The 26089-nt window shown below is 36.3% G+C and overlaps 1 long non-coding RNA gene across 1 annotated transcript in view; it reads right to left on the minus strand.

Moving 5' to 3' along the window:
* The window catches only part of LOC127556795 (uncharacterized), a 127767-nt gene that overhangs the window by 87461 nt on the left and 14217 nt on the right, over nt 1–26089 (minus strand). Inside the window, exon 3 of the long non-coding RNA XR_007952508.1 lies at nt 20118–20275. This is a non-coding gene — a long non-coding RNA (uncharacterized LOC127556795). The remainder of the gene's footprint in view (nt 1–20117; nt 20276–26089) is intronic.

Genomic DNA, 26089 nt, shown 5'->3' on the forward strand with positions numbered 1-26089 from the left:
TCTATATGCATCATAAATTGGCAGTTTAATAATGCCTTGGGAATTATGTTTAGTTGGCAGAGTAGATAGTGTTGGGCCTGCAGTCTGGAATACTCATATTTATAAGTTCAAATACAGCCTCAAACACTTAGTAGCTGTATGACCCTGGGCAAGTCACTTAAACCTGTTTGCCTCAGTGTCCCCATCTGTAAAATTAGATGGAGAAGGAAATGGCAAACCATAGCAGTATCTTTGCCAAAAAACAAAAACAAAAACAAAAATAAAAAACCAAATGGGATCGTGAAGAGTCAGACAGAACTAAATGACAACAACAAAGACAAAGAATTACAAAGAAAACCAATTATAGTGAAAATAGAGAAATAATTGTTTTTATGGACTCCTGAAATCTATCCAAGGACTCCTCCTTTTTGCTCCCTAGATGAACATCTTGTTCAACACTAATTTTTCTCATGAAAGAACTAGGGGATACGGAAGTAAAGTCATTTGTCCAAGGTAGCAGAATCCAAGATTCAAGCCCAAATAACTAGACTTCCAAGTTAAAGTTCTTCCTACTTGACTCAATTTTATCAGTTGATAACACTAACAAACACTTACTAATTATAATGATCTGAAAAGTTATATCATCTTGTTGTCTTCATCTTTCTTACTATAGAATGAGGATATAATAAAGGCCCCTGAGCAAATTACATAGAAACTGTGAATGAATCTCTCTGCAAGCCTCAAAGTACTTGGATTAAATGGAAGGGATTGGATTAAATGATCTCTGAGATCTCTTCCAGCTCTAAAACTTATAATGATTATAAGAGAAAACCGTCATCAATGTTAATAATAATAATAATAGTTAGCATTTATGCAGCACTTACTATGTGCCAGGCACTTTACTAAGCACTGTACAAATTTTCATTTCATTTAATATTCACAACAACCTTGGGAGATAAGTGCTATAATTATCTCCATTTTGCAGATGAGTAAGCTGAGGTAGATAGAGGTTATGTGACTTGTTCAGAGTCATGCAACCAATAATTATCTGAGGTCACATTTGAACTCAGATCTCCCTCACTCCAGATCCTGCACTCTATCCTCTGCACCACCTAGTTGTCTCTATGCTATTAAAGACACTAAGCCCCACATTTAGGTAGCTAAACGCCATATAAAATATAAATTTAACATAAAACTCCTAATTACCTATGATATAAGAACCAGAGAGCTACCAAAAAAAAAAAAAAAAAGAAACATTTATTTAGATACTCAGATCATTGTTCCAGATGTTAAAATAGAAAACAAGCCACAGTTAAGCCAAATAAATTGCAATAACAGAAAAATGTCACAACCAGAAACGTATGCTCAGAATGATTGAGTCTTGATGCTGGGAAGAACCTCAGTGACTATTTAGGCCAATTACCACCTGAACAAGAAACCCCTCCACAATATACCCAGCAAATGTCATCTAGCTTCTGCTTGGAGATAGAACCCTTGTCTCTGAAGCTTTTCCATTCTACTTTTGTTAAGAAATGATCCCCTGAATGGAGCCAATCTGCCCTTCCTACTTCTATCCTCTGGGGCCAAGCAGAAACAACCAAATCCCTATTTCACTTGGTAGAATATCAAATAATTGAAGACAGCTAATATAACATGTCTACTCCTCTCACCTCAGTCGTCTCTTACTCATTCAGGGCAGTTCAGCTCAATTCAATTGATTTATTAAATGTTACTATGTGTAAAGCACTGAGCTAGGTGCCAAGAGTGATGTGGAGATAAATAAACCAAAGCACCTGATCTGCAGGAGCTTTCAGTGTTTACTGACAATATATAAGAAGCTTTCAGGGAATGGGAGGGACATAAGAATGCCTGATTAGTTTATAACCTGTTTTGTGCTTTTCAAGGCACTTTCATTGCCTACCATTTCCTTGGATCCTCCCAAGAATCCTATGAACAGAGTCAGTAATAATGTAGGGAAACTGAGTCACAAGAGGGCTTACTGACTCTTCTGAGGCTAGAACTAGAATCCAGACAGCCTTTACTATTTATTAAGTGCCCTTTCTACCATACTCCACTTCATCTAGAAAGCAAAAACCTATATAAAGAAAACAAACAGGATGTAGTGAGTTTTGTGAGAATGGGAAGAGCCAAAAGTAACCCAGTTTTGTTACTATCACATGCTGGTCTATATTATTTTTCAGTCACTATCAGCAAGATGAAAGTTATTCCCCAAATGCAAAGTTAATTTAAGGCTTATTATTGCTATTTAAAAAGGAACCCTGATAAATTCAGCAGACTATTTTACTATAAGAAGAGATAGTTTAAAGAAACTGACAGGAGCTTAAAACACATTAGAAATCCATTTTTTCATGGCTCAGATTTAGATTCATGTACCTTCTCCTTACATAGGATAGGATCATAGGATTTAGAGCTAGTTGAAATCTATTATAAGCCAGGCACAGTGTTCAGTGCATGGGACACAAAGAAAAAAATGAAATAATCCTAATCCTATCTTCAGAGAACATGCACTCCATTATGGGGGGGTGGGGCGGGGGAGAGGGGAGGAATGCTCATAAAAATGTAGATGCAAAATTTATATAAACCATGAATGAAGTCTGCCTTTAGAAAAAAAGAAAACTAGGGAAGAGAGATAGATCTTTACTACCAATCTTGCCCCTCAGTTCTTTTTTTGAAAAAGAAGTTATCAGAAAAGGTGATTCAAAACTTGGGCAAACAGCAAAAAGATACCAAAGAGCTGGAAAATACACCAGAAAAAAAAGAAATAAACGGGGAGAGAAGCTATTAGAAAATCGGGACATCCTGCACAGTCTCATAGGTATGGAAATGATAATACCTAAAATCCTTTGCTCTGGGGGCACTGAGTGATCTTAAAGACAGACCAATGTAAGGACTTCTTCTTCCTAACAAAGCAATTTTTCCTCCTCACATTTGGCTGGATGTGTTAGATTGTCTATTATTTATCTGTTGCTTCAGAATTTACTTGATATAAAACCCTGTTGGCTGACAAAAATGCTAAGGTATGTGTGTGTTTTTATTTAAGACTTACAAATAGAGAAAGGATAAGAAAAGAGAGTTCATTATTTTGGTGCAGAGGTTGTTAATCTGAGGTCTACAAACTTCTTTAAAATATATGCATACACACATATGTGTGTATATAACATATGCATAAATATATAAAATATATGTATTTTAAGTTATTTTTTTAAAACCATGATTGTCAGAAGGGGTCTCTAGGCTTCAAATTACTGTTAAATGGTCTATTATACATACACATCTACACATGCACATGCACACATATACACATCCCAAGAATTTCTCTTCTAGGGAGATAAAACTTTGATGATTTGGGGCTGATCTGGGGGCTTATAGCTATATGGACAGTGAGGAAATAGTTTTATACTAAACATGATATATGAATTTAATAATTAAATCCTCCTAGAAATAAATTATAAGTTGATAAAAGTGGAAAGCTTCAAGGTTAGGAAACATAGGGTAAGCTTCTTTTCACTTGCAGAACACTAGCTACATTTTTGATGGGAAGACATACCTGTGAGAGGAGAGAGCTTTTAAAAAAAGACAGCCATATTGACAGGAAATCCCCTCCCCCCAAAATCATTTGAGTTCAGCCTGACTTATTAACTAGCACCACTTGCTTTCTACAAAGGGTATTTTTCAAAAGAGAGGTTTGTGAAACGATCCTATCAGCTGTGGGGATTGAGAAAGGCTGATAGTGTGTAAGGAAGGATGTTTGAGCTAGTCTTTGAACAAAGTTAGGGATTCTAAGAGATGAAAGTGAGAAAGGATTATATTGTAGACATGTGGAGACAGTTTGTGCAAAGACAAAGAAACCAGAGATAGAATCACATGTACAAGGGATGGCAAGTACCAAGGGGAATAATGAGTGTAATAAGATTTTTATGAACATCCAAATCATCTAAGATGGAGGAATACATATGGAAGATGTTGGGTACCCATTTCTGAATAGTAAGGATTAGAGCCAAAATTCTGACCCAGTTCTCCCAATTACAAATTCAGTGACATTTAAAGTATAATATTAGCTGATTAACCTATTCAGTATAGCAATTGTGTTCATCCTATTTCATGGCTTTTATTTGAGATAAATTGGGATAATATTTGCAAAGTAGTTTGCAAACCTTCAAGCAAAATATAAATATTATTATTTAGGTTTGACTTAAATTTGAAAAAGACTATAATTTTTAAGGCAATTAGATGGCTCACTATATAGAGTATTGGGCTTGGAGTCAGGAAGACCTGAGTTCAAATGTGGCCTCGAATACTTACTAGCTGTGTGATCCTGTGCAAATCACTTAACCTCATTTTGCCTTAATCCACTCCAGTTTCTTTGTCAAGAAAATTCCGTGTGGGGCCTTAAAGCTGGACATGACTAAAAGGTCAGACATTATTAAACAGCAACAATTTCCAAATGTATTCAAAAGAAAGGAGAATATATTTAAAGACAAATGACATAAGCCTTTATTTTCTTATGGGGAAACAATGTTACTTGTTATTCAGTTAATTAGAATAACCAGGGACCATAGACATAATATGTTTTAGCATCTACTATAATATTTAATCTACACAAATATCCCTGAAATAGAACAGATATCATATTTAATTTGTATCTGCCTATTGAATGTCCTGATTTTAATAATTTTTTTCTTGATGATGATAATGTCTTTTTGTTGATTAAATTTAAAAATTAATCCTCATAATCCCCCTCTGCATGTCATTGGACTCCTTTTCTGTGAAATGAAAATATTGAACTAGACCTCTAAGGGTCCTTATAGTTCTGAATCTATATTGCTATAATTAATATTTCTGTCTTATAAATGGAAACTGGAAGCCCCAGAAAATTAAGTGACTTATTCAAACCAATGGAAAAGTCAATATTGAATCCCAAGCCTCTGGACTTAAAATTCCATTTCCTTTTCAAAACAGTGAATGGCTCTTCCATCTCGGTTTTGCTTATTGACCTTCAGAAGCAAGTACTGTATGGAAGTTATGATAGAACTTCCAATCTGCCCGTGACTGACTGACAGTCAAGTATAAGGTAGAGTTGACAGAATTTCTTCCCATCTATGTATCTCTGTTTTACAGCAAGATAATTTTTGAAATCAAAGAGACATATCCAAAGTTATGGAGAAGTGGATTTAAATTTGACCAAATGGTTTTAGCCTGTATTTCATAGACCTAATGTTCAATTTCAAATGCCTTTGGATTCAAATTCACTCAGTAAAGAAGACAAAGAAAGTTGTCAAGCAAAAGTTAGAACTGACTGACAGAGCTATGTGCCACTTAGTGCATCCTGATATTATTATTTTGTCTTTCTACCTTGGCCGTAACATAAGCAAGGAAGTAAGTTCTCCACCCAGGCTTATAATAATAAATAAAATTAGTCCAAAACAAGGAACAAAATACTTTTTTTCCTTTGGAGCTTCCCGTGGAAAGACTCAGTGAAACAATATAAGCCTGAGAGGTAGGTTGGGATGAGACCGGAAGTTTTCAACATGCCATCTCATTGAATTACTGGGTTTTCAAGGGGGTTTTTGAAAGGGAAAAATGTAAGAGCCCTATAAATGGTGACTGGCAAGCCAAAGAGGGGGTGGAATCCAAGGACAAAGTGTCCCATTTCTTCCAAGGAGTCTTTGTTCCACAGGATTTTAGTCCTGGAATATTCAGCTCATAAAATCAATGAGGGGGGAAAACCCTAGCTACTTGTCCAGATCTGCTTTTATTTTAATGACCTATGCTTTTAGACATTAATCTTTTTCCAACTTTCCGCTTGCTGATTAATTTTCTGTTGACTTTCAAGTAACTGAAGATGTTTTGGAACAAGCAGGAAAGCTATGATGCAAGGGGATCTGAATAACAGAATAGATTCAGTAGGGAACAGGTTACAGTGGCTATAACTACAGTGTTTCTCACCTAAATTGGAACCTCTCTCTCCAGAATGAATCCTTTTGTGAACAGATTTGACATAAAGAGATTCTTCTCATTTTATTCAATAGAATAAAAGTCCCTTGAGACCTGGGAATGACTTTTTTGGGGGTATTGGTACCTAACATAGAACCTGGCATGTAGGTGATGCTTAATAAATGCTCGTTGATTGATTGATGCTCCCTGAGTCCCCTTGAAAAACTATGCAAACTAAAAAATCACCTAGGTCTAGCCCTAGACACAAGAGTAATATCTTCATTTCACAAGCTTTCCCTTCTTTAACCTTTCGTCATATGTTCTTTCCTCTTCTTTTCTCTCTCTCCTGTTCTCTTTGTCGCCATCACCATCCCCCATCAACTATACATATCCAGTTTTGGTCTCATCATGCCCTTTCCCAAAACTTATTCTACTTGCCAGGGATGTTTTGAATATTCAGACACTCAGACATGTGACCTTGAGCAAGTCACTAAACCCTATTTACCTCAGTTTCCTCAACTGCAAAATATTCTGGAGAAGGAAATGGCAAACCATTCCAATATCTTTGCCAGGAAAATTCCACAAAGGGTTGGACACAACTGAAAGAACTGAACAATAACAAATATATGGTTGATTCATAGTACCGTAAATTGTCTGGTCTTAGATGCATTTTGGAGGTCTTCTGGGAATGACATACTAGGAAGGGCACACTGTTTTGCATGCTTAATTTAAGACTTATCAAAATACCAAAGTTCTCCAAATTCTAACTTCCAAAGAACCAAGTCTTCCTGTATGCCTAACCAAGCAGTTCCTAGGATAATGTGAACACTCTACAAATATTTAACTAAGAAATTTAGGAACAAACTAACAATGATCCTGAACTGTAGCTATGACTCCTTTCAACAGGTTTTATATTGTCTGTCCATGCAGCCCTTGAAGCAAGGCTAACTTTAGAATATGTGTGGGAGTCCAGAAACATCTGTTGGTAAATTGCTGGGATTAGCATTCTTCTAATTTTGTGTGCATGGATGATCTGCTTTTTTACCTGGATTTCTTAGGTCTTTTCTCTAGTGAATGTACCGTTATTGTACCATAGGGTTCTTGCTCTCCAAGTAGGACCTCACTTTTCTGCTAGTCAATCTAACATTGCATCCTTAGAGGGAACAATGAGTTAAATGCACTACCTACTTCTTCCCTGCTGGGAGACATCTATCAATCAAGGAAAAGTCATTGATTGACTTTTCAATAAAGTATATAAACCACCTTATTTCTAGATGCTTGCAGGGATTTAAAAAACGTTTTGTTTTCAGTCATTTTTCAGTTACATCCACTTCTTCAAGACTCTATTTAGGGTTTTCCCGGTAAAAGCACTGAAGGGCTTTGCCATTTCCTTCTATAGCTCATTTTACAGATGAGAAACTAAAACAAAAGACTTAAATGACTTGTCCGGGGCTTCATGGCTAGTAAGTGTCTGAGGCCAGGTTTGAGCTAATGGAGATGTCTACCTAATTCCAGGATCAGCACTCTATGCTCTGTGCCACTACAGACAAATACTAAAGTGCTAAACTATGGAGAACTCACTGGGAAGTCTTCAGTTAACTGTACACATGCACTAGCCTATCCTTCCTACATTCCCTTCTAACATATTCTTAGAATTATGTTATGGAACAGCCTGTTTATTTTGATGGCATTCATCCATTTATTCAATTCAATTCAACAAATATTGATTAAGCCCTAGGAATAGAAGTGCCCAGTCATCATCCAAAGGTGCAGTCCCTCAGTCATCATCCAGAGAGGCAATCTCTATAAAGATGAGGTTTGGCAAGTGCTTTTGAAATCCTACAGAACCTGCCATCTCTGCAGTCAGAGTCACCAAAAACCCAGAAAAGCAAGTTCTCTATACCAAATCCTTTGTTCCATCGAATGGTTCAACACCAGAAATAGATATGGTTTTATCAGTGAAAATGACATCAAAGAAGATGCATTATCATATGCTTTGTAATTGCACCCTATGGATTATGGTACTTTTCCTTTGACTTGGCAGCATAAACTTCCTAAAATGTGTGGTCTCCCTTTTTAGAATGGAACTCCTTGATAGGATGGACTGTCTCTATTTTTTGCTTGTATGTCCAGTGCTTTGCACACAATATGAGCTCAATAAATGTTTTTTTTATTAATCCTACTGCATACACAGCCCTAGCATAAGTATTAAAAATAATGAAAGATTTAAATTCTCTTTCTCCAGTTTGGAGGCCTATGACATACACTAAGAAAAAAACAATTGACAGCCAGATAGTACTTTAAAGTTTGCAAAGGGGATTAGACACAGGAGCCTTGTTCTTAGAATACATTCACTGGGCTCTGCCTGTTGTAATCCTCTGTGTGTACTTCAGAACATATCCAGGTATTCTATGACTGTTTTCTGCCTATATGCTGTGTGGTTGAGAAAAGGGATTTTTTCCTTTTAGCTTCTGATACTGAATTGAGAATGCCTTCAAAAGGCGTTAATACCATTATTTATTCTTTTTTGCTGCCTAGATTTCAAGAAGAGGAAGATGTTCTAAGCCTCTGAGCAGGGAGAGAAGCTTCTAGCTCTATCTTCCTATTCAGGATACCAACATGTAGTCATAAGCATGGCATTGATTTTTTTTTCTATAAAGTCAAAGTACTTTTTCTTCGTGTGGTGCATAAAAGGTATGGTGGTGAAAATCCATGCCTGAGACCAGTACTGATATATGAAGAGGATTCTGGGGGACCCAGCCCAGCGATGGATCAGCCTGGCAACTGAAATGCCCCCACTGGGTCCTAAAAGCAAGGATCTTGTTCTGTTCATCAGTTGTACTTCATTTGGAAGTGAATACCCTTGTGGAAAAGTGTTTTTTAAGTAACTGCTTTAAGTTTGGACCCACTTTCCCCAGAGACCATGATAGAATAGGGGACAATTTGTTCCTAGATAATGTGGAAAATGTTTATACTTCTGTTCTTCCTATATCTTCTTTTTTTAATAGTATTTTATTTTTCCAAATACATGTAAAAATAGTTTTCAGCATTCACTTTTTAAAACTTTGTTTCCTCCTTTATCTCCTTCCTCTCCAAGACTACACTTCTGTATCTTTTCAATAAAAACCCCTTTGTAGAAGCTAATTGTTGTTATTTGCTAAATGAATCTGGATGCTAATTATTGAAATGAGATACTAAATATACTGGAGATTGATAGTGGGAGAAAATGTGTTACAATGAAAACTCAAACTGAAATAGTTGTTGGGAGATCATTAAAGCAGCACCTTAGCGGTACCCTTAGAATGCTGAGAGTGAAATGTAGCTAGCTTTCCTTTGGAGAACTTGGTTCAGTGAATGGGAGTTTTGACAAGGATGGCCCAAAGATTATAAAGAACACACATACATTCTTAATTACAGAGTAAAAATAAAAACAAGCAAAGAAACAAAAAAATTGAAATTGAAAAAAAAATTTAAAAATCACACCTTTGAGTGATAAGGAAAAATTCTTATGTCCAAAGTCTTTGGCATTGTCAAAAGGTTCAATATCAGAAATGAAAGTGATTTTATTCCTGGAAATGACACAAAATAAAAAAATTTTGCCATTTGTTTTACCACTATACCCTCAGAACCATGGGACCTTTCCATCTGATTTACAGTTGAAACTTCCTATATGTTGTGTCTTCCCCATTAGAATGTGAGCTTCTTGAGATTAGATTTTCAGTTTATATCCCTAAGGCTTATGACAGAGCTTCAAATATATAAAGCACTTTTAAAAAAATGCTTTACTCATTTGTCCAAGGACCTTAACTTCTCTGGAATTCTGTTTCTTCATCTATAGAAGTTGATTTCTGAGATCTCTTCCTGCCTCATACTTATTATCCTATTATCTCATTTGGTCTTCACATCAACTCTGTGAGGTAAGTGCAATTGGGGTCATTCTCCCAATTTTAAGGATGAGGAAAAGAGGAGTGAAGTGACTTGCCCTATTGTGAAAGGCCTGAAGAGGTAAAAGTATAAAGAGTCTAGAGGCATCAGAGGCAATTTCCTCATGGAAGTGAGATTTTTCCATTGAGGACATCTTCCTAAAGATTTTGGAGAAGGGCCCAGAACAGTGATCCTTTATAATCCACATATTGCCACCACACTAGAAGCAGGTACCCTCCCTTCTTTCACCCACCCACCCCTGACTCTTTTCAACTTCTTTTATGATTTGCCTTCCATTAGAATATAAGCTCATTGAGGGTAGGAACTATCTTACATTTCCCTTATACTTGTAATCCTAGTGCTTAACACAGTGCCAGGCACAAAGTAAGTCTTTAATAAATATTTGTTGAGGACCTTTGAGTTGGGCTGAGAGAGGATATCACTAGCCATAGTGAAGAGGATGGGGAAGGAGGAGTATTTGACCAAAGCATAGAATATGCAGAGGGAAATATTTTGAGATAAGACTGGAAACATGCAGCGCTCTGGGCTGAGTGCTATGTGCTGACTTGTCTTGTCTTTCCTGTTAGACGGCCAGCAACTTGAGGTCAAGGATAGTGGCTGCTCTGTAGTGGCTAATTCTGAGTGCCAAGTCTAATGCTATGCTCCCTGTGATCACTCAGTAAATATAGCAAAATCCTGTTTTTATGGAATTAAGCAAAAACAAATCAATCCAAATGCACACAAAAAAGATTTCTCCACCAAAGACAAAATTTGCTTGTTTTCTGTAAGAATTTTGTTTTTAAATTTTTCCTGTAGAAGGTAAGAGATAAGTGATGAGGTATGCTGAATCCCTTTCTGTCTACTGGAATATATTCTAAATCCCATAAATTAGCAAAAAAAAAAAAAAAGAGTAAAATCATTGATCTAAAAGGGACCTTACAGACTATGCAATGTAACATTTCATTTTACAGGTTTCCCAAAGATGGGAATGACTTTACTGTTTCCCAAAGATGGGAATGACTTACCTGACCAGAGGCAGATCCAGGATTAGAACCATAGTATTTGTTTGTTTGTTTGTTTGTGGGGAAAGGTAATAGAGATTAAATGTCTTGCCCAGGATCACACAGCTAGTGTCTGAAGTCAAATTTGAACTCAGGTTCTCCTGACTCTGGGACCAGCATTTTAGACACTGTGCCATCTTGCTGCTCCTAGAGTCTAATTATCTTGGCTCAAGTGACTTCTCATCTCTTTTGCATCTCTGACACATAAAAACCCAACTCAAGACTTTTTGGTTCATTGCAACCTGTTACTTGCATAAAACAACAATCTCCATATACTCATAATCCTGTAACATTGTCTGCCCTGGCCCCCACTGCCTAAATGTCCAGGGTATTGCCTTTTGGTCATTCCCTAGGGTTCCCCAGGTCCCTTGAGGGAGGTTTTGGGCTGTCTAGGCTCTCTGCCAATAACTTCAGTCCCCATCGATGGTGCTGTCCCAAATAAAAGAGTCAGCCTCTTGTACCTGTGGTCTATTTAACTACCAAAAATCAGATTAGCTTTTATAAAAAACTATTTACTTCAAGATATAATAATGATTTACAAATATGCTCCACAACACATGGAAGAGACATAATCCTCCTCCCCATATTACTTCATACTTAAGAGAGGAGAAGAATAAATGAAGATTGATGATGATGACAGTTGGTACTTATATAGCTTTTACTATATGCTTGCCCCTTTGCAATTATATCATGTTTGATCCTCTCAACAACCCTGGGGGACAGGTTATATTATTATTTCCATTTTACAAGTGAAGAAACTGAGACAGGCTTTTATTAAATGATTTGCTCATGGTCATAGAGATCATAATTGATGTTCTTGGATCCGTCTAGTTTCTATATAGTATAATTCCAAGTTCCAAGCATAAGCCTCACTTGGGCTCAAGTCCCAGGCACTATGACTTCTCAGACATTCCTTGTGGGGTTGACTGAATGTAGCATTCTGTGTGGAATCCCATTCCAAAAATCATCATGGCTGGAGCCTGGTTTTGGAAGGACTGCCACATGTCCATAGTAATGGAGAAGTACAAACAATACAAAAGAGAAACAAATACCAAGCCAATTTCCCTGAGTCCTAGAGGAAAAATAAAGAGGGCAGAGAAGGCATCCATCTGGCCAGGTTTGGTTCATGGCACCTGTACAATAGGTGAGCTGTGTCCAATCATTATCCTCAACACAATCAAAAAAAAAAAAAAATAGAGAGAGTAACAGTTCCCATTTGTCAATTTAAAAGAGACAACCTGTTCTGGTGGTTGTTGTTGTTCAGTTGTTTTAATTATGTTCAATTCTTTGTGACCATATTTGCATTTTCTTAGCAAAGATACTAGTTTGTCATTTCAGTCTTGCACATTTTATAGATGAGGAAACTCAGCAAAAAGGGTAAAGTGATTTGTTAAGAAATGTCTGACTTGAGTTCAAATCTGGTCTTAGACACTTAACACTTCCTAACTGTGTGAGCCTGGACAAGTCACTTAACCCCAATTGCCTCAGCAAAAAGAGAAAGAGAGAGAGAGAGAGAGAAAGAGAGAGAGAGACAGAGAGGAGAGAGAGAGAGAGACAGAGAGAGAGAGAGAGAGAGAGAGAGAGAGAGACAGAGAGAGAGAGAGAGAGAGAGAGAGAGAGAGAGAGAGAGAGAGAGAGAGAGAGAGAGAGAGAGAGAGACAGAGAGGAAGAGAGAGAGAGAGAGAGAGAGAGAGAGAGAGAGAGAGAGAGAGAGAGAGAGAGAGAGACAAAGAAATGTCTGAGATTAGATTTGACTCAAGACTTTTTGACTCCAAGGCTGGTTCTCTTTCCAATGAACCATCTAGATGCCCTTTTCTGCTCAGTTCTGGTTGTATAATTAATAAAAGGAAGCTACTCTCACCTATATGGTAGGAGAACACAGGGACATAGGAGTGTTTCCCTCCCATATCAGCCAATATGGGTATGTTCCAAGACCCCTTTTACATACAGATGGGGTTTTATGATACTTGTTGGCTGCCTGAATGACTATACTTAACCTCAAATAATATATAGAGCTCTTCTCAGAGAAACATAGAAACCCAAAGTTGGCAGAGCCTTCAGAACTCAATCCAGAGCTAAGCAAGAATTCCTACAAAACATCCTTGAGAAGTAAGTAATCATTCAACTTCCACTTGAAGACCCAAAAGAACTTTCACTCTTCCATTTTATCCAGGAGGATGATAGCCAAATATCCATTTAGGCACAAAGTCAAGAGATTTTCCTATCATTCTAGATATTCTAGAATGGTTAAAGACGCCTCTGAAAATAATCTTGATTACTCCTGCCCTAAATCTAAATCCTTAGGTATGTGGACACTACAAAGATCCTGAATTTATACATAGGGAGAATTCCATTTCTTATCTTACCCTGGTGTGTAAGTCTTATTACCTCTAGTTCAAAAAACTAGCAAATACAAGTTAGTCATTAATGCTGTTTTGCCAATTGTGGTTAATTCAATTGTATTTAAAATTGAATGACAACAGGATAATTGAAACTCTTAAAATATCAGAAAGAATGTTGAAACTGGAGTTAAAGGATCTGAGTTCAAATCCCAATTTTTCTCATCACTGTGTAACACAGGAAATCAGTCTACCTCTCTGTGATTCAGTTTCTGACGTAAAATAAGATTATTAGTTCTAAGGTCCCTTCCATCTCAAAATTTATAATGTTTTGAAAAGCAATGTAAAACTCACTAGTGAATATTGCTAACAAGCAATTGTAAATTAAATCTATGCAAGGAAACTACAGAAATTTGTCCCCAAAATAACTCATTCTGTTCAAATTAGTGTGAATACCATGAATGCAAGAATGGTTCAGTAACAGAAAAATTATTTGTATAAAAAAAATATAAACAATGAAGATAACAAAAACCCATATGCTTATTTCAATAGATGAGGAAGAAAAACTCTTTGACAAAACAAAGAAGTTAATTATGTTAACAATCTAAAAAGTATCATAGGCCCTTCTTGGTTTAAAACATTTTTTTTCATCACATTAAAGAAGGGCCTATGATACATTGTTCACAATGGAGAAACATTGTAAAATTTCCCAAGATAAACATGGTAGCTAGAGGGATTAGTGGGTTGGAGTTTTTTCCAATGGACATAATAGAACTCAATTAATAAGCTTATTGAGAAAATTAAATGAGATACTATTTATAAAGTACTTTGTAGGCCTTAAAATGCTATATAAATGTTAGGGACAGCAAGATGGCACAATGGATAGAGCATCAGCATCAGGAGGAACTCAGTTCAGATTTGCTGTCAGACATTTATACTTGCTGTGTGACTTTGGGCAAGTCATTTAACCCTAATTGCCTTGCAAAAACAAAATCAAAATGCTATATAAATGTTAGCTGCTGTTATTGTTATAATGTAAATGTTGAACTCTGAGTAATAGAAAACTCAATGAAGGTCCTTGAGAAAAGGTCATGAAATATATCTGGACTATAGGTAGATCAGGTAGAGAACAGGTAGGACAGAAACTATTCCGTATATATTATCAGGTCTGTGTATCTCAACATTTTTGCTTTATTATTCTTTATGACAAAAGAAGTCTCTAACTGGAGAGAGACAGGAAATGACAGTGACTTGAGAGTATGGATTATTTCATTTTTGTGTCCTCAGTGTCTGGCTATAGCAGATGTTTTCAAAATGCTTGCTAATTGGTTGATATGAAGAAAACAGAAAAGCAATTTGGTCATATCTTTTAACTAGTGGCAAACTGTAATGGCAAATTCAGAACAATCTCAAAGAAAATTTTTAGTGCTATTATAGTAAGCTCCACTCTTTCCCAGATCCCCACTCTTTGCTCCATACCCCCACCCCTCCCTGTACTATCACATCCTCTCCATTTCTCATCTGAGCCAACTAGAATCTGGTCAAACCTCAAAATGAACCTGGAGGTCTGGTTCCCTGCTCCCTGGGGGGTATCAAGTTCAAGCTGTTGGCTCACAGATTGTTGGTGCATTTCTTGACCAATCACTTTATTGTTTCAGGCTATCATGTTATTATTTGTTCTCCACCCTTTCTTCCTGTCTCCTTTTTTTTTTCCTCCTTCCTGTAAATGGGAACCCTATCTTAGGAACATTAATTAGCTGTCCTGTTGTTTTATCAGAATTCTAGGGATAAGAATGAATCACAGGGAGACAATTTAAGCACAGTGTTTACTATATTTGACAGGGCAGATAGAGCTCCTTTGTCTGACTGTTGTTCTGTCTGTCCTGGAGTGTGGATTTACTTCCATCTAAAAAAATAAACAACTAGTTCTATTTGTTCTTATGACTTTAGTAGAACAATGAAACTCACTGAGGAAAGGTGTGTGTGTGTGTGTGTGTGTGTGTGTGTGTGTGTGTGCATTTGAGAGGGAAGTGGAGAATCTGGACCTGGACTTTCATCACTGTGGGGATAATTCCTAGTGTGGAAACTCCCTCCATAGATGCAAATTGGCAGTTGGTCAGTATATGATGACCTTAGAATTGTTTGGGAGATCTGGTCATCTAATCATTGTGTCAAATATGAGATGAAATGTATAGAAAGTTGTTCTCTTTAAATTAATTTTCAAGAATGAGTGAGTCTAGTACTGATTTTAGGACAGAGGATCAAGAACTTGTCTTAGAGGTTATGTTCTGTCTGGATTTTGTGCTATGTATAAGTTAAGTTTAAAAATCAAAGGGAGGAAGTAGAGCAGGATTTCATCTGCAACAAGGTGGTATATAGTACATAAAAAGCTGGACCTGAAGTTGGGAAGACCAGAGTTCAAAGCCAAGATGAAACACTTATTAACTGTGTGACCTTAAGCAAGTCACTTAATCTCAGTCTTAATAATAATAACATCGTCTATCTAACAGGCTTGTTGCAAGAAATATTTGTAAAACACTATCACAGTGCCTGGCACTCAGTAGGCATGTAATAAATGCTTATTATCTTCCCCAAATCCAGGTAATAATGAATTATGCTAGATTCAATCTCTCCTTATATAAATCAGCAATGTAAATTTCAAACCAGAGTCTGAAATGAATTCAAGCCTAAATAAATCAAACTTTTGATAGGTCATAATTTAATTAAAAATTGAAAATATGACTCATGGCACTTAAGTTTACTAATGTTTACTGCCAAAAGATGCATCATCTCAATGACAGTGGTAAATTCCTCTAGAGGCATCTGAAAGATTGGAATAGGTATAGAAATTAACATGTACATTTAAAGGGTTTCCCGTAATTGTTAAGATTAATGCCTCCAGGACAGTGATGGGGAAGCAATCTCTAAACACATCCACAGAAAAACAGGCAGACAAAATCTTTGGTCAAATGAAGGGGTGACATTTCCTTTATTCTCTTGTTCTGATTCATTTTTTGTTCTCTCTCCCTTCATTCTTTAGCTTTTCAGCTCTCATTCCTACAAGCCATTTGTTTATCCTCATGCATTTTTAGGGATATCTGTTCTAGCTTTCCATGTCTATGAGATCTTCATCTAACATATATCAGTTCTTTGCTTAACCCATTAGGCTCTTTCTTCTGTCACCTACCTGCATGACTTTTGTTGCACCTTAAAATGGCTGAAGTTATGTACCTCTATTAAATTATTATTAATTAATAAAACAACAAAAATGATTGATAATAGTAATTATGGCCATCATTTCTATAAGATTTTAAAGTTTGCACAGTATTTCATAAAAACTATCTCATTTGATTAATAAAATAACTCTAGACTTTCACCTCACACAACAAATTGCCCAAGAGGATAAAAGATAACAATATTCAACAGAAATCCTGGCATACAAATACACTGTTGGTGGAACTGCAAATTAGTCAAACTATCTTCAAAGTCAATTAGAAATTACACTATAAAAATGATTAAAATGTCCATAATACAGAGATCCCCATTGCAAGGTTTATATCTCAAAGAGGTCAAAAAGAAAAAGAAAAGCTCCCTTAATTATACCAAATATTTATAACAATACTTTTTGTGGAAATGAAGTATGGGAGAGTAGTGGGTATCCATCAATTGGGAAAAAACTAAACAAATTATAGAATATGAATGTAATGCAATATTAGTGTGTCTGGGACTTAACACATAGTACTGCTTAATAAATGTTTATTTCTTAATTACAACAAATATTGAAAATTCAGAACAACGTGATAAACTTTCATGAGCATCTGTTGGATGGTGAGGTAAACAGAACCAGGAAAACAATATACATGATGATCACAATAATGTCAATGGAAAGATTTTTTTTAAAGATGTAACTGAATATTGTGTAATTATATCATTAATTACTTAAGTAAATAAGATGTAATTAATTAATGTAATTAAATCACCAACAAGCTTGGCCTTGGTGAAAAGTGGTGGGGGAGAGGGGTGAAATTAAATCTTGCTTACCTCTTTAGAGGTAAAGGAACATGGTGAAGAACTGGCCTATCACATATAATTGACATTTTTGTTTGGTTTTACTATTTTTCCACTTCATTTTTAATCTTGTAATAATAGATACTTTATTGGAGAGATAAGAGATAGAATATTTAAAAATTGAGGTGATATGAACACAAAAGATATGAATCGATGACTGGATGAACAAAACCTCACATTCATCTCATTTGAGCTTTACAAATCTTATAGCTCTAGAGCTCAAAACTTTGTCTTCACACATAAGAAGTTCAATCCTGGGGACTAGCCCCCCAAATCACTAACTCTTTTGCTCCAAATTGCCTCCATCCAGAACTTTCTTCAGAAAATCTCAGCTTAAATAACAAGGTCTCTGGCTCCTTGAGTGAACGTACAAGCACTCACAGTAACAAGTGCCTTTACCAGGTATAGGGCAGCCTATTCTTCTTACGGATAATATAAAAAAGGGAAGGATTAATAGGAGACTATAAAAGCCAAGTAGGCAACACCATAGTACACAGAACACTGGGCCTGGAGAAGAAAAGACCTAAGTTCAAATCCAGACTCAGACATTTATTAGATGTGTGACTCTGGAAAGGGCCCTTAACCCTGTTTGTCTTAATCCATTGGAGAAGAAAATGGCAAATTATTGCAGTAAATTTTCCAAGAAAACCTCATGAATGGTATGGTTACAAATACATATGACTGAACAATGATAATAACAATATAAAAGAATGAAGAAAATATTAAGAGCTTATAAGCAATCAATAAAATTCTCTTCCCTTTTCAGTGGGTCCAGGGGCAAGCTGGTAAATGTTTAACAACTAGATAAGGAAGTAAAGAGGATATACCTCTCAACACACTTCAGACTAAATCTGTATTATTAACACTTTACTAAGTCTAAACCAAGATTCTTACATTTTTTCCACTCATGACCCCTTTTTTCCTGAGAAACTTATACATGACTCCAGGTATATAGATATGTCAGTAGGTATACAAATTGAATATTTTCTGATAATAAATCATAAAGAAATTTATTTTAAAGCAATTCTTTGGTATAAATATAATTTTATCATTTATTAAAGATGAAATGAGATGGATGTGTCTATTTCTATGTAAAACATATATATATATAATATATATATATATATATATATATATATTTAGTGGGGTATTTTATACTGCAAGATATAGAGCATTTTCAACATTTTTCAGAGTTGATCAATATTTTGGTATTTCACAACTACCACATTCAATCAAGGTCTTAACCCACAGTTTAAAAAGTTTTGGTCTAGGTAATCAACAAAAAAATAAATCAAGATCTGCTAATTTTCAAGGTGTAAATTCTCACATTGAAAATATAACATTTGACTCTCCTAAGTCAGCATACTTCTGAATAGATATTGATTTTCCATAAGCACCAGTGAATGGTTTGGGTTCCCTTTGTTAGTAACCTGAACTGAAGGTTGTCAGTGAATCCTTCTTTCCCACAAAGATACACGTAGTTACCCTTAACCTCATAGCATCACTTTGTGGTTTGGATTTCCTTCAGAAGGGAAACATACTTTGGGGTTGTTAAACAGGCAACACCTTAAAATTGGGTGAGTTCCTTTCTCACTCCACAGTGACCCTCTAAAGGCTTGGATTCACCTGGAAGGGAAACACATTTGGCTGCAAATAAGGCAACTTATTCCCTTTCTACTGAATTTGTACTGTCCAACTGACAATGATATACAGCAAAACATAAGATGAAAGTCCCTTGCTCCTTCAAATTATGATTTTTGATTGCTTGCTGCTGCTTTGTCCAATGCCTGGAGCCATGTGAATAGTCCTCTTCCCATTCCTTGAAGATTCCTTTCTCCAGAAGAAAGGTCTAAGGAAAAGGGCTGCCCAGTATGTTTACCCCCATATACAAGCTGATACAAAAGAGTGACTCTTCCATAAGAGTCTTCCCAAGAATCTAAACAATCCTTCTTGATACACTACCCACAATTGAAATTCATCATCCAAGGGGTACCAATAGAAAAACTAAACCAATAAATTCATTTTAGGGTCAACTCCTGTCATTGAGATTTAACTAGATACCTTCTGTTTTATCAACCAAGTGACAATATTCTCTAACAGTTGACTTGATCACAACTTGATACCAACTATCATATAAGCTGATCAAGAGGATCAAAAGAATCATGAACTCTCTTGATCAACCCCCTGCCCTACCTTGCCCTGAGGATGTCTTACATCCTCAAACAAAGATGAAATTATGTGTCCCTCTTTAATAGTAATAGTTGGCATTCAATAAATAAAGAAACTGAGTCTTAAAGGTCCTCATTATTTTGAATAATGATTCCTGTGAAGTTGCTGCATGTATTTGAATTGCACTGTTTGAAGTTATATATATATATATATATATATATATATATATATATATATATATAGTTATAGTTATAGTTTTATATATATATATAATAGTCATTGGTTCTAGTCTAATGGAAATATGCAGTATGAATTTGTTTACAGTAACACTTCAGGATATTCATTATTTGAATTAATGGGAACTTATCTTTGGTCCAGTATACCATACTCTGGCAGCTTAGAACCCAAGGTCCCTGACTGCTTAAGAATCTCAATAACAACAATAGAAATAATCAAAATAATTACTTATATCTAAGGAAAATTTAAGGTTTGCATTATCTCATATGATCCTCACAGTAACATTATGAGTAACACTAAGTATTTGTTAAATACCTACCTTTGTACCAAGCAGGCTGGGGAAATGAGGAGAAGAAAGTACAACCTTTGCCCACAAAAAACTTACCTTCAAACAGAGGAAAAATTATAAGTCCCTTTAAAGTTCACATAACTAGAACAGGGCAGGGAAATATCTTGATATTTGGGATGGATCTGGTCCATGCATCTGGTCCATGGTTTCAAATAGGGTTGATGGGAAAACTGTAGGCACTGCTGAGATTCACCCTAGGAAAAACCATCAATGAGGTAAGTAAGTTTTGTCTCTGGTCCTCTTCTCTTCCTGTCTTCCCCTCCTCTTGTTCAACAGTCCCTTCTCTGATAGTGCCTTCATGCCTTTTATTTTCTTCTTCCCTGAGCTCATTCCATATTCTGGCTTTGTTTTTCCCTTACTTCTTTCCCATCAATAGGTTTCTGTTCAATGTCCTATCCATTTCTCAAGTAAGATTCCCATGGAAAAAGCATTGAAGTTTACAAGACCTGATTTTATATCCTAGCTCTGACACTCACTGAGTGGGCAAGTCTCTTGCCCTCTGTGGGCATCTCTGTAAAATAAGGTTGGAATAAATGAATTCCAATGTCCCTTTCAGTTTTTATAATCCATGAATCCAATTTGGATAAAAGCCACTAACACCCAACAGAACAAATAGAAATCTCAGTTGGCGATATAAACTGTTTTTAATCAGGATAGCCTTTGTGGTCTCAACACATAATAGGTTGGTGTGACTGCTCTTAATATGTCCATTGCTGAAATTTAAGGATGCTGACAGAATTGTCTTAGCAGTTTATTCTAAACTCTTCTTTTGGTTGGTAGAGCTGGAAAGTATCCCAAGAAAACAGTGCCAAGGAAGTATTTATAAACCTCTGAAAGACAAGGGTAGGAGCAGGTTTCTCATAGGAAGTACAAGAGCTAAAATTTCTTTTTGGCCCCACCCTTACTCAAGGGAGCATCCAATGTGAGCTGTTACAAGGGGAATTATTATACACTAGCCAACCTCTCCCTCCCTCTTTAGGATGAACCTGGGTGTGCCTCTGTACTAAAATAAGGTGGAAAGAACATGGATCTTAAAATTCTAAAATGATAGTATTCGCCGCTGGAAAACCTTGGAAAAAATGTATTTTACTCCATCATTTTATAGAACTGGGATTCAAATCTAATGTTCTGTCTCTATATCCAATGCTTTCTACTTCATCAAACTGTCTAATTTGGAGTTCCATCAGAGCCTCAGTTTTCTCATCTTTAAAATAGGAATATTCTACCTATTCCCACAAGTTTATCACAGTGGAAATCACTTTGCAAGCTTTAAAATGCTATAGGAATGTGCCTTATTATGTCTTCTTTGGAATGCAAATTTGGCTACTTATTTTGGAAACTAATAGGGCTAGGAGAGCTGAAGGGACATCCCCAAACCAGGCTTATGTTGAAAGGAGAGCCTCCTCAAGCTATAATCATAAGGAAGCCTGGCACTTGTGATTACATGCCTGTAACCCGCCAAGAATTTCCCCTCTAGGAAAAAAACAGCCAAAGAGAGCAATCTTTACCTTCAGTGCCAGCTCTGAACTATCTCTGATGGAATCATGGTACCCAATCCCTTTAAGGAAGAAATACAGGAAATTCAGCTTCCAAAATGAAGGAAACTAGACCTTTTGCCCACAGATCTCAGCTACTGTCGCTAGCTCCAGTCAGGTCCTGCAAATTTGTGGGGTCAGACCTGCCAAAGTCAAGGGTGTAGTCCCTTGAAAGTGCTACTATTGATGCCTTGAAGCCTCGAATCCAGTGGAGATGAAGACTGAGCGCTCTGGAAGAAGCTAAGGGAGCCAACTAATGTATGAGCCTATAGCACCATCTAGCACAACTAGGTGGGATTTCCATCCATAGTTTTGGATTTCTTAATTGTAACAGAGAAGGGGGTTTCCAGTTCATTCACAAAGTTCTGAGAAAGGGAATCTGGCTCAAAACTTTTATTGTTCGTGACTAGAAATAGCTATTCGAGAGAAGGGGCATTTCAAGTCCACTTCTAATGGAAGAATTTGGCCTCAGGGTCAGTTCTAGCAGAAGTTTGGGGTGTAAGAGCTTAGCTCTCTAAGCTTGAAGTTTTGCCTTTGTTCTGTGACTTACTCATTTTGCAGACTCACATGGAAAGAGCTAACTTTTAACCAGGGATTTAGATAATGAAATATTCAAAAGGATGTTTGACATCCTTTCCTTACCCTCTATATTCCTTCTGATTTCTTCCTACTTCATCCCTCTCTTCTACTTTCTCGCTCCCCCTTCTTTCTTGTTCATTTACATTGGCTGCTTCTTGTCCTTACCTCCCTGAGATGCCACTGGAAAGCTTCCGGTTAGTTTTTTTTTTAAAGATAAAAAGCTCCCCAATTGCTAAGATCAAGATACTAAGCCAAAGTATCAGAGGCTGCCAGGCTGCCCAAAAACTAGAGTAAGGAAAATCTGAGTTTAAATCCTACCTCAGATAATTTAAGATTTTTAACTTCTTGGAAAAATCACTTAATTCCTCTCAATCTCATTAACCTTATCTTTAAAACAGAGGAGGCAGTAATAATACCTGCCTCACAAGAGTTGCTAGGAGCAAATGAGATCACTCAATACAAAGCAATTTGTAAACTTTTAGGTGTTTGCAAAATCCACAAGGTCAGATAAGGTAATTATGATTCCCATTAGAGCCATTTTATGCCTGAGCAAGTAGCACAAAATAGCTTACAGTGCCCCAGCTACTTTGATGGAAACTTCAATAGGGCAAGGAATTGGCGGGGAGGAGGGAGAAGAAAGGATATAGGATGAGGAAGACATGAGCTGGTATGTGACTACTGGCCACTCTACCTTGAAGGAGGCAACCAGGAGAGGAGCCACAATATGATGCTTCATTTTAAATAATTATTTTTGGTAACCATATGCTGCACACAGTACTTTCTCCTCCCCCCACACCCTTTTTTAAATTAAAGCTTTTTATTTTCTTTTGCTTTTTTAATTTATTTATTTTTTCTGAGGCCATTGGGGTGAAGTGACTTGCCCAGGGTCACATAACTAGGAAGTGTTAAGTGTCTGAGATCAGATTTGAACTCAGGTCTTCCTGACTTCCAGGCTGATGCTCTATCCACTGGGCCACCTAGCTGCCCCAAAGCTTTTTTTTTTTTTTTATTTTTAAAATACAAAAATGTATAATTTTCAACATTCACCCTTACAAACTTTGTGTTGTAATTTTTTCCCCTCTTTTCCCCCTATCCTCTCCCCTAGAAGGCAAGTGATTCAATATATATTAAACATGTGCAATTTTTCTATAAATATTTCCACAAATATCAAGTCACATCAAAAAGGAAAAAATGAGAAAGAAAACAAAATACAAGCGAACAACAACAAAAAGTGTGAAAATACTATATTGTGATCCACATTCAGTTCCCACAGTTCTCTCTCTGGGTACAAAGGACTCTCTTCATCACAAGACTATTGGAACTAGCCTGAATCATCTCACTGTTGAGGAGAGCAGTGTCCATCAGAATTGATCTTTGAATAATCTTGCTGTTTTCATGTATAATGATCTCCTGTGAACACAGTAGTTTCAACCTGCTAAGAGCTAAGTGTTCTGAAATCTCAGTGGCCTGAGACAAAGTCCTAACTGACCTTCCTTCACTCCCTATGTAGGCAGGAAAGGTCTACCTTAGGGGTTAGATGTAGCAAGCTCACAAGGAGCTGAAAGCAAAAAGAATACCTCCCAGTGTACTCAAAGAGACTATGCTCCCAACCTATCATAGCCATCCCCCCACTTGGGAGCTACAGGATCCCCTTTTACAAGTAATCCGATCAGCCTTAGCAGTGACCCAGAGTTCCCTATGAGAGGAAGGAAAGTCTATTTTCAGACATCAGGAAGTAAAGATAGCCTTCACGTTGAGGTGAGGGTAAAAGTGGAGGTGATGGGGCACCTATTTCCACAAGAATTTCATCAATTCCTCCCAGGAATGAAGCAATTGAAGATAAAAACAAGGTTCCATTCCTCCATCTGCACAAACAAAGCTTTTTGGAAAATGTACAAATGCATGTCCATATTAGAATTTTCCTACTTGCTCATTTAATAGATTAATACATCCCTAAATAAGAAACATCAATCAAAAAAGTTCTGAGTAAATGTTGTTCCATTTATTGCACCTCCAGGATGTTTTAGAGCTTGAGTTTAGGATAATTAAGAATTAAGTCAGTTATTTAGATCAGAAATAATGGCACTTTTGCTCCTTTACTTTGCCATGAAAACTTTCAAGAACTCAAGGCTACTTTGTATAGGGAATAAGTCTCTGAGCTCTGAGAGAAATGAAGATAAATGCCAAATTTTAGGAGAGCAGGCCCTGATACTTCTGCAAAGAGGTCCAACAAATTTATAGAAATAAACATGGAATACATCAAACTCTCTTTTTTCTTCCTTCCTCCTTTGTAACCACACTGCTCAAAGATCCTGAAGAATAGATGGGAATATATCAGATCCCGGTAACGTTTGTTCCAGAATTCTCCCTGGGAAATGAAGAAAGCTGGTAAAATAGCATTGATACATGTCAGAGATGAGCCTGGCCTATAAAAAGAAAGGAAGCTGGAAAGTCAATTTTGGTGCTTCTTTTCTCCTCACCCCTCCCAACACAACCATCATAAATTAATCTGATATAAATTTCCCATCTCAAGTCACCCCAACCCTCTCCCTGACTTGATCAGCTCTAAAATATACCTTCAACAAGTAGAATTTAGAAACCTAAATTTTGTGCATAGGCTCTCTTTTTCCCTTGCATTGTAGACACAAATTGATTTGCCATAAAAACACTAATTTATGGCTTTCCACTCACAATCCTTTTTCGCCCAAGAAATTTTTATACAAATTTGGGTATTTTATACTTGGATATACAGGATATAAAATAGATATCCAAATTAAATATTTACTGATAATAAATCATAATTTCATAACCTCACATTTGGTTATGTGATCCTAAAATTAGATTTAGAGGAGTATTTGCTCCTGAATGTAGGAAGCAAAATGAATGAGAAAACAGCAATTCTCTTTCATTTTACAGAGAATCTTAGAGATCTAAAATAGTGTACTACACAGAGAAAGAGGGAGAAAAAGAGAATGCTCATAGGATGAAAACCAAGTTAGAAAAAAATAGCACCTATTAGTCTCTATCTCTGGGGTTTACTCTTAAAAATTTTTTTAAATGTAAAAGAAAACAAATACTTATTAAACTTATTATATGACAGGTACTGTACTAAGACCTTTTACAAATATTATCTGAGTTTATTCTCACAACAGACTAGAGTCAAAGGGCTTATAATATAATTATAATATTCTGATTTTACAGTTGAGGAAACTGAGGCAGTCAAAAGTTAAATGACTTGCCAAAAATTATGCAGCTAATAAATGTCTGTGGCTGGATTTGAACTTCAGGTCCAGCTTCTTCTGTCTTCTATGCTATCTTTGTATATATTTTGTGTTTTTGTTTTCCTCCTACCCCAAGTTCTGAATTACCTCTGCTAATCTACAACTAAATCTAAACATTTTCTCTTTTGATATACTTTAAATAGTAGGATTATAAAGGAAGGTGGAAAGTAGGATGTGAGAAGGATGCTGGAGGGGTCCATGATAAAACTTGAAATGCTTCTTCATGGTGATAAATATGGACAACTTAGCAGATATCTGCTAAGAAAAAAATCTGAGTTCAAATTCAGCCAAATTACCTGGAAAGAAGGTGAAAAGCACAAGCACTTGAATATTGAAGAAAGTATTAAATTATTGTTGACCATAATTAAAGTACTTTATGTGTATTGTTCTGTGAACACACATCTCAGCAACCATTGTCTATAGAGTGGCCTTCACCTCAATTTTTGCTACTCTATCTGTATTTTTGTGTGTGGTTCATTTTTGTGATTTCATTTATATAGTGATTCTCAGGTAGAAACCCAGAGATGTAGAAAGACCACTCTGCCTTGGGGGATGGAGTTGAGGTTGTCTAGGATGTGATATCATCTAATAGCTTCTGATTTTAACAAATTAT

This window comes from Antechinus flavipes, chromosome 1 (assembly GCF_016432865.1).
Source record: "Antechinus flavipes isolate AdamAnt ecotype Samford, QLD, Australia chromosome 1, AdamAnt_v2, whole genome shotgun sequence".
Taxonomy (NCBI): domain Eukaryota; kingdom Metazoa; phylum Chordata; class Mammalia; order Dasyuromorphia; family Dasyuridae; genus Antechinus; species Antechinus flavipes.